We start from the raw sequence: 9,376 nt of genomic DNA, 5'->3' as shown, positions 1-9,376 counted from the left end.
TTGAAGTTTGATCTGTATTTTATGAGGAGTTACGATGAGGGATTACGTGCCCTCCGCTCCCACCCTGATCATATACTTAACTGGTATCTCTTCTCTAATCTTACTATGTTTAGTCATTACAGTTATCTGTGATTTCACACCGCTGCTTTGAAGAATGACACGCATGCGTCCTGGCGGGGTTCTTCACGTAATCCCTCATCGTAACTCCTCATAAAATACAGATCAAACTTCAAACTGGTAAATTCTCGTTTAATCTTACTATTTTGCAACAGAAGTTGAGCAGCAAGAGTGGAGAGCAAGAGAACATCCGGTAGAGGTGGGTTGTTGAGGTTTCATCCTGCGATTGACCACATCGCTATTCAGAGAGCTAGGAAATTGCGGACAGTGTTTGCGTCAGGCCGTAAAGGAGATGTTTGAGGCCGTAGAGCAAGGCAGTAACGTGGAATAGGTAGAGAAGAATAGCACCAGAACCAAAGATCGTGCTCTTGTATCTTTGACCAGAAGTAATTGTTGTGCCTTCTTGAGGTGTCGTGGACCTAACTCAATGAAACACCAGTGAAGGGAGGTGCCCACTTGATAACCCCGATGATATACTTGATATCTACACAATCAGCTGTTATGGATTAGCACCTCATTGCAGCAGTGGTGTATATTGTAAACAGTCTCGCTGCACTACTAAAAGCTAGATTTCACGGTCAGTTATAGTCATAAATAAACGACAATAATAAAAAGATATCCCAAGAGTCTGCGAGAGCAGGGGCCGAAAAAAACACAGGTGGATTACCCGGCTACAGACCATGGAACGGAAAAGACTATGAGTAGGTTTAGTGCTCCAATGAAGGACAGGGGCTCAGTGGTAAAGAAGCACCAGGTCTGTTCTTGTGTTTGGCAGTAAATAACAACAGCAAAGGGCCTCAGAATACATCAGGGAAGGAAGAAGTGCTTGTTAGAGGTAGTGCAGGGAAATCACATTGAACAGTACTTCTTGAGAAGTCATGGTGGCACAGCGGTAGAGTTGCTGCAATGAATGCAAAGACGGAGACCCGGGTTCGATCCTGACTACAGGTGCTGTCTGTACGGAGTTTGTATGTTCTCCCCGTGATCTGCATAGGTTGTCTCCAAGATCTTCGGTTTCCTCCCACACTCCATAGATGTACAGGTTTGTAGGTTAATTGGTTGGTAAATGTAAAAATTGTCCCTTGTGGGTGTAGGATAGTGTTAATGTGCAGTGATCGCTGGTCGGCGTGGACCCGGTGGGCTAAATTACAGTCAAGTCAGTCGATTTAAGTCCAGCGACGGGCAGAAAACCACAGTTTGCAGGATATCATCACCCCTGTCACTGATGAGTAGGGATTAAGCACTGTAGAGGGGGATGTAGCTGGTGGTGAGGTTAATCTGCCAGACAAGGAGAAGAACGGTGGGCTGATACCTAGAGTTGAAAGGCCAAGAGCAAGTAAAAGGAAGGAAAGGGTAATTGTTAATTAAAGGTGTTAGAGAGCCTGAAAAGGGCAGTGGAAAACAAGATATATAAGATGAGAGAGAGTATTCATCAACATGGGCGGACAGGTTTGGTGTTATTGAGAAAAAGGTGCAGTTTCGACAGGTGGTTAACTCTAGACGAGATCTATAAACAACAATCCTCTGCCGGAGGCCAACACTTCCCGTCATCTATGGCTTCACAATTCGCAACCTTTTCTTTTTTTTACCATTTCTGGCCTTATAACATCTCTGTCGTAATCTACAGATGAGTGAAACAGAAACCAAAGCACAATTCACAACCATTTTGATTCCCATTTCTGGCCGTATAACATCTCTGTTGCAATCTGCAGTCAAACAGAAACCAAAGCAGCCTTTCCAGGAATCAGTAACACAAAGTTTTATTTTTATTTATAGGAAATGAAAACCTGCCTTTGAACGACCACACGTCTGAATGACATGAAACGGTTTAATCAAAAACAACACAGAAGTTATCTTCTTTTTCAAGGATGTCCAGAGTTCGGTGATGGGTTTCCAGACATCTTGATTCGCAACTTCCACATGGCTTAATCACATGAACAGTTGCATTGAAAGCAGAAAATATGCCATTCATACAGAAACTCATCGTATAGAGGCTAGCGGTGAGAACTTATTTTTTCACAAATGTTCAGAGTTCGGTGGTTGGTTTCAAAGCTTCTTTATTCACAGTTTACAGTTGTCACATCTTCAAACAAGAAGAGATGAATGCACTAAGGCAAGAGGTGATGAGATTAGAAATACTCAGGGAGATGATGGCCTGCTGTTCATCATTGGGGTCATGGTCAAGGTGTGGGTATAAGGAGATGTCATTCCACAGGAAAGTGCTTGATCACCACAGGAAGGTGATGAAGTGCTTTGAGAGGTTGATTATGGAGCAAATCAACTCCTACCTCGACAAAAACCTGGACCCACTGCAGTTCGCGTACCGCCACAACAGATCAATGGTGGATGCGATCTCGCTGGCCCTCCACTCCGCACTGGACCACTTGGACAACAAAAACTCATAAGTCAGGCTGTTATTCATTGATTACAGCTCGGCATTTAACACAATCATCCCCTCAAAACTGGTTACCAAACTCGCAGAACTGGGTCTCTGCGCATCCCTCTGCAACTGGATCCTCGACTTCCTCGTCCACAGACCACAGTCTGTTCGTATTGGTGGAAATGTGTCAGCCTCGATAACAATCAGCACGGGAGCACCTCAAGGCTGCATGCTCAGCCCCCTGCTGTACTCACTCTATACCCATGACTGCGTAGCGAACCACAGTGCGAACTCCATCATCAAGTTCGCAGATGACACCACTATCGTGGGGCGTATCACTGATGGGGATGAGTCAGAATATAGAAGAGAGATCGAGCAACTGTCCATATGGTGCCAGCGCAATAACCTGGCCCTCAACACCAGCAAAACCAAGGAACTGATTGTGGACTTTCGAAGAAGTAGGAGGGGGACCCACAGCCCCATTTATATCAACGGGTCGATGGTTGAAAGGGTCAAGAACTTCAAATTCCTGGGCGTGCACATCTCTGAAGATCTTTCCTGGTCCGAGAACACTAACGCAATTATCAAAAAAGCACATCAGCGCCTCTACTTCCTGAGAAGATTACGGAGGGTCGGATTGTCAAGGAAGACTCTCTCTAACTTCTACAGGTGCACAGTCGACAGCATGCTGACCGATTGCATCGTGGCTTGGTTCGGCAATTTGAGCGCCCTGGAGAGGAAAAGACTACAAAAAGTAGTAAACACTGCCCAGTCCATCATCGGCTCTGACCTTCCTTCCATCGAGGGGATTTATCGCAGTCGCTGCCTCAAAAAGGCTGGCAGTATTATCAAAGACCCACACCACCCTGGCCACACACTCATCTCCCTGTTACCTTCTGGTCTGAAGACTGCAACAACCAGGTTCAGGAATAGCTACTTCCCCTCAGCCATCAGGCTATTAAACCTGGCTCGGACAAAACTCTGATTATTAACAACCACTTTCTGTTATTTGCACTTTACCAGTTTATTTATTCATGTGTGTATATATTTATATCATGGTGTATGGACACATTTATCTGTACTGTAGTAAATGCCTTACTATTTTTCTGTGTGCTTAAGCAAAGCAAGAATTTCATTGTCCTATACAGGGACACATGACAATAAACTCACTTGAACTTGAACTTGAATTACTTCTAATTTGAGACCTGATATAGTGTATGGAACAAACTGCCAGAGGAGGTAGTTGAGGCTGGGACTATCTCATCATTTAAGAAACAGTTGGACAGGTACATGGCTTTAATGGGGTATGAACAAGCTCAGTGAGTAAGCAATAATGTAAGAGATGAACACTATGTGAAAAAATGTGACATTGTCCAAATTTGTGGAATAAAAACAGAAAGATGCATGCTTGTTAGGTGTTGAGAAAATGGATAGGGTTTCCTGGACATGGGGAATAACATTTAGAAACAAGAAACTGCAGATGCTGGTTTACAAAAAAAGACACAGGAGTAATTGCTGGAGTAAATTAGCATTTCAGGCAGCATCCATTGAGAACATTGAGAGGTGATGTTTTTGTTCGGAAGCTTCACAAATTCGAATTTCAATCCTGTCTTACACCTTCTGTTTTAATTTCTGTTGGTCCAATCATCTGACTATCAAACCTACCTCTTGCCTTTGTCTCAAGGATGCCCTGAAGGCTCGGCTAACGGACCCGGACTGGGTGGACGCATTGCCGTGGGTTTTGCTGGGTGTCCACTTTGCGTCCAAAGAGGACTTGGCCACCTCCTCAGCTGAGTTGGTGTATGTGGCCCCACGGACAGTGCCCGGTGTGCTTATCCCATCAGCACAGGGTCAGGTGGAGCTTGGAACATGGTGGGCAAGCTGGCACCTGTGCAGACATCATTCAGACCGTACATTCCTCCCACTCTGCAGGACTGTCCGTTTGTTTTCCTGCATCGCAACGGACGCCCCTTCAGCGGCCGTATGAAGGACCATTCAAGGTCCTCGAGTATGGCCCTTCCACTTTCGTTTTGGACATGGGGGGTCGTTGTGAGAAGGTGTCCGTTGCGCGGCAGAAGCCTGCACACGTGGACATCAGCCAGCCGGTGCTACTTGCGTGGCCTCGCCCTCAGGGTCCCCCTCCGTTCCGGCCCTTTCCCCAAGTGCCCACGCTGCCACCTATGCCTGGCGATGTGTCTCCGGTTCCTGCGCTTGCCATGGCCGCACACGGGCTGGTCATATCGTACGTCTCCCTGTCCGTTTCGTGCCTCCGGTTCTTGGGAGGGGGGGTCCTGTTGCAGTTCCAGGGGAGTAGGCCTCTCGACACTCGATGGACTGGTCCGAGGGCGGCTCCCAGCCACAAAGATAAGAGCTGGGATTTGTGGCGCAAGACCAGTCTTTAGTCTCTCACTAAAGAGAAGAGTAGTGTGCTGTGCTCATTAAAGACTTTGCAGAATTTGCCTGGCTCCTCGCCTTCATCTCTCACGCACCCGCTAAAATGAGTAGGTTCAGTGCCCCAATGAAGGACATGGGCTCAGTGGAAAAGAAGCACCAGGTCTGTTCTTCTGGTAGCAGTAAATAACAACAGCAAAAGGCCTCAGAATACATTAGGGAAGGAAGAAGTGTTTGTTTGAGGTAGTGCAGGGAAATCACATTGAGCAGTACCTCTTGAGAAGTCATGGTGGTGCAGCGGCAGAGTTGCTGCAGTGAATGCAAAGCTGGAGACCCGGGTTCGATCCTGACTACGGTGCTGTCTGTACGGAGTTTGCACGTTCTCCCCATGATCTGCGTAGGTTGTCTCCAAGATCTTTGGTTTCCTCCCACACTCCATAGATGTAGAGGTTTACATAGAAACATAGAACATTGGTGCAGGAGTAGTCCATTCGGTCCTTCGAGCCTGCACCGCAATTCAACTTGATCATGGCTGATCATCCAAATCAGTATCCCGTACCTGCCTTCTCTCCCTATCCCCTGATCCCTTTAGCCACAAGGGCCACATCTAACTCCCTCTTAAATATAGCCAATGAACTGGCCTCAACTACCTTCTGTGGCAGAGAGTTCCAGAGATTCACCACTCTCTGTGTGAAAAATGTTTTTCTCATCTCGGTCCTAAAGGATTTCCCCTCTATCCTTAAGCTGTGACCCCTTGTCCTGGACTTCCCCTACATCAGAAACAATCTTCCTGCATCTAGCCTGTCCAAGTTTGTAGGTTAATTGGCTCGGTAAATGTAAAAATTGTTGCTAGTGCGTGTAGGATAGTGTTAATGTGCGGGGATCACTGGTCGGCGCGGACCCGGTGGGCTAAACTACAGTCAAGTCAGTCGAGTGAAGTCCTGTGATGGGCAGAAAACCACAGTTTGCAGGATATCATCACCCCTGTCACTGATGAGGAAGGAACAAGCTCTGTAGAGGGGCATGTAGGGGGTGGTGAGGTTAATCACATGAACAGTTGCATTGAAAGCAGAAAATGTGGCAGTCATTCAGAAACTCACAGCACAGAGGGTAGCGGTGAGAACTTCTTTTTCATGAATGTTCAGAGTTCGGTGGTCGGTTTCAAAGCTTCTTTATTCACAGCTTACAGTTGTCACATCTTCAAACAAGAAGAGATGAATGCACTAAAACAAGAGCTGATGAGATTAGTACTCTGGGAGATGATGGCCTTGTGTTCATCGGTGGGGTCATGGTCAAGTTGTGGACATGAGGAGGTGCTATTCCGCAGGAAATAATTACTTCTAATTTGAGACCTGATATAGTGTGTGGTCAGTTATTCAGTGGATAGTGCATTTTATAGAACTGACGGTGCCTTGTAGAACACTAGTGGATGAGGCTTATGAAAGGAAAACGCATAGATATGTAGATTTGGCAAAAGACGTTGAGCAGCAAGAGTGGAGAGCAAGAGTACATCCGGTAGAGGTGGGTTGTAGAGGTTTCATCATGCGATCAACTACATTGCTATTCGGAGAGCTAAGAATTTGCGGACTGAGCTTGCTCAGGCCGTAAAGGAGATGTTTGAGGCAGTAGAGCAAGGCAGTAATGTGGAATAGGTAGAGAAGAATAGCACCAGAACCGAAGATCGTGCTCTTGTATCCTTGAACAGAACTAATTGTTGAGCCTTCCTGAGGTGTCGTGGGCCTAACTCAATGAAACACCAGTGAAGGGAGGCGCTCGTCAGCGCCTCTACATCCTGAGAAGATTACGGAGAGTCGGTTTGTCAAGGAAGACTCTCTCTAACTTCTACAGGTGCACAGTAGAGAGCATGCTGACCGGTTGCATCGTGGCTTGGTTCGGCAATTTGAGCGCCCTGGAGAGGAAAAGACTCCAAAAAGTAGTAAACACTGCCCAGTCCATCATCGGCTCTGACCTTCCTTCCATCGAGGGGATTTATCGCAGTCGCTGCCTCAAAAAGGCTGGCAGGATCATCAAAGACCCACACCATCCCGGCCACACACTCATCTCCCTGCTACCTTCAGGTAGGCCTGAAGACTGCAACAACCAGGTTCAGGAATAGCTACTTCCCCACAGCCATCAGGCTATTAAACCTGGCTCGGATAAAACTCTGATTATTAATAACCACTTTCTGTTATTTGCACTTTATCAGTTTATTTATTCATGTGTATATATATTTATATCATGGTATATGGACACATCTATCTGTTTTGTAGTAAATGCCTTCTATTTTCTGTGTGCTTAAGCAAAGCAAGAATGCCATTGTCCTTTCCAGAGACACATGACAATAAACTCACCTGAACTTGAACTTGCCCACTTGATAACCCCAATGATATACTTGGTATCTACACAATCAGCTGTTATGGATTAGCACCTCATTGCAGCCATGTTGAACATTGTAAACAGTCTCGCTGCACTACTAAAAGCTAGGTTTCAAGGTTTCACGGTAGTTTATTGTCACAAATAAACAACAATAATAAAAAGATATCCCAAGAGTCTGAGAGAGCAGAGGCCGAAAAAGACACAGGTGGATTACCCGGCTACAGACCATGGAACGGAAATGACTATGAGTAGGTTTAGTGCTCCAATAAAGGACAGGGGCTCAGTGGTAAAGAAGTCACTAACACGTTATTACAGAATTCATTTTAATGGCAAATCAATGCTGTTAATATGGAGTATCAGTCCTGTAGTTATTTAATGAGCAACATTCACAACTATACGTTGGATTTATCCAGGTTTTACTTCTACAGTCAGTCATATACATCACAAATTTGGTCAGGAGATATTTCAGTTGAAATTTTAACGTTAATTCTGAAGTGGGAATGATGGAAAAAGCGTTTATCAACAATTCTTTTTTTAAATGGTGCTTACAAACTGGGTATCTTCATTGCCACATACATCTAATCTGAATGTCCGGTAATGTGGCGTCTTGACACCTTTAAATATATTACCAAACATTTGCTGCATTTATGTCCTATGGCCATCTCTTGTTAGTCAGTGTAACGTTTAACCTGTCAGATGGGTATGGTCAGTTTTAACAGCTATTATCATAAAATGCCTTTAGAAAATTCCTTGCAACCTGTATATTTTGTTGTGGATAAATTATGTGGGAAGCGAGAGTGTTTCTGTAACAATAGCAATAACGACCCATGCTATGGCCATGTCATGATAATTTTCGGTCCTTCACAGAAAACATGCTTGCATCAATCTGTAGTGTGCATGGTTAAGCATATATGTTATCAAGGTACAGGATTTATTGACACAGGTTGATCATACGCTGAATAATCCAACCACATTTTTGTTTGGAACTGGAAAGAAATAATAAAAATTGCATTAATTGCAATGTGTAAAAAGAGTTGAGATACTGTATTATAATTTTGCTGCATGTTATTGTGGTATATATCATGTCTTGATTGGTGAATATATTAGTTTGTGACTTTATTTGAAGCAGAAATAATATGTGAATGCTTCATTGAGCATAATTCCGACTGGTAACTACGCAGTTCGTCGGAGCACGCGTCATGAAAGCCTTCTTAAATGACCACCTAAAATGTCATTTGGCAACCTAAAAAGCTGCCAAGGTTGCCCGGCTGGCAACAGAGAAAAAAAGTGAAGGGAGAGCCCTGTCTCTCATCGACAAAACATATCAACATTGGGATAGACTGTGGATTAGGAAAGTAGGAGATATGTACGAATTGGGCAAACTGTTATCATTTCAACATTTAAAATTAAAATTTAAACTGAAGGATAATCAATATTTTAAATATATACAGATATGTGACTTTATGAAGAAATATACACATAGATTTCAAACTATATTTTTAGACCCTTTAGAAGAAGCAATGAATATTAAGGCTGATTCACAAAAACTAATATCATACTTTTATAATAATATATTAAATAGAGAATTACCCTCAACAGAAGCACTAAGAGAAGATTGGGAACATGAGCTAATGATAAAGATCTCGAAGGATAGATGGGAAAAGTATCTGATGAACACACATAATTGTTCTATTAATGCAAGACATAATTTAATTCAATTCAAATTATTACATAGACTATATTATTCAAAAACGAGGTTGAATACAATTTTACCCAAACGTCTCTCCCAGATGCGATAAATGTTTGTTTCAAAACGATAATATAACACATTCATTTGTACGATGTACAAAGTTGAATACATTTTGGAGCGATATATTTGATATATTTACAAAGCTTTTCAAGTCAAGAATAGAACCTAAAACGGAATGGATTATATTTGGAATAATAGTAGAAGATATCAATTTAAATAAAGACCAAAACTTTTTTTTAAATTATGGGTTAATAATTGGAAAGAAATTGATACTTAAATTTTGGAAAAATACAACTATACCAACTGTTAAAATGTGGATCAGGAATATGATGGACATAGATCGCCTTGAAGAAATGAGACTC

This window comes from Amblyraja radiata, chromosome 8, assembly GCF_010909765.2.
Source record: "Amblyraja radiata isolate CabotCenter1 chromosome 8, sAmbRad1.1.pri, whole genome shotgun sequence".
In the NCBI taxonomy this organism is placed as follows: domain Eukaryota; kingdom Metazoa; phylum Chordata; class Chondrichthyes; order Rajiformes; family Rajidae; genus Amblyraja; species Amblyraja radiata.
Note: the sequence above shows the minus strand (reverse complement) of the source record.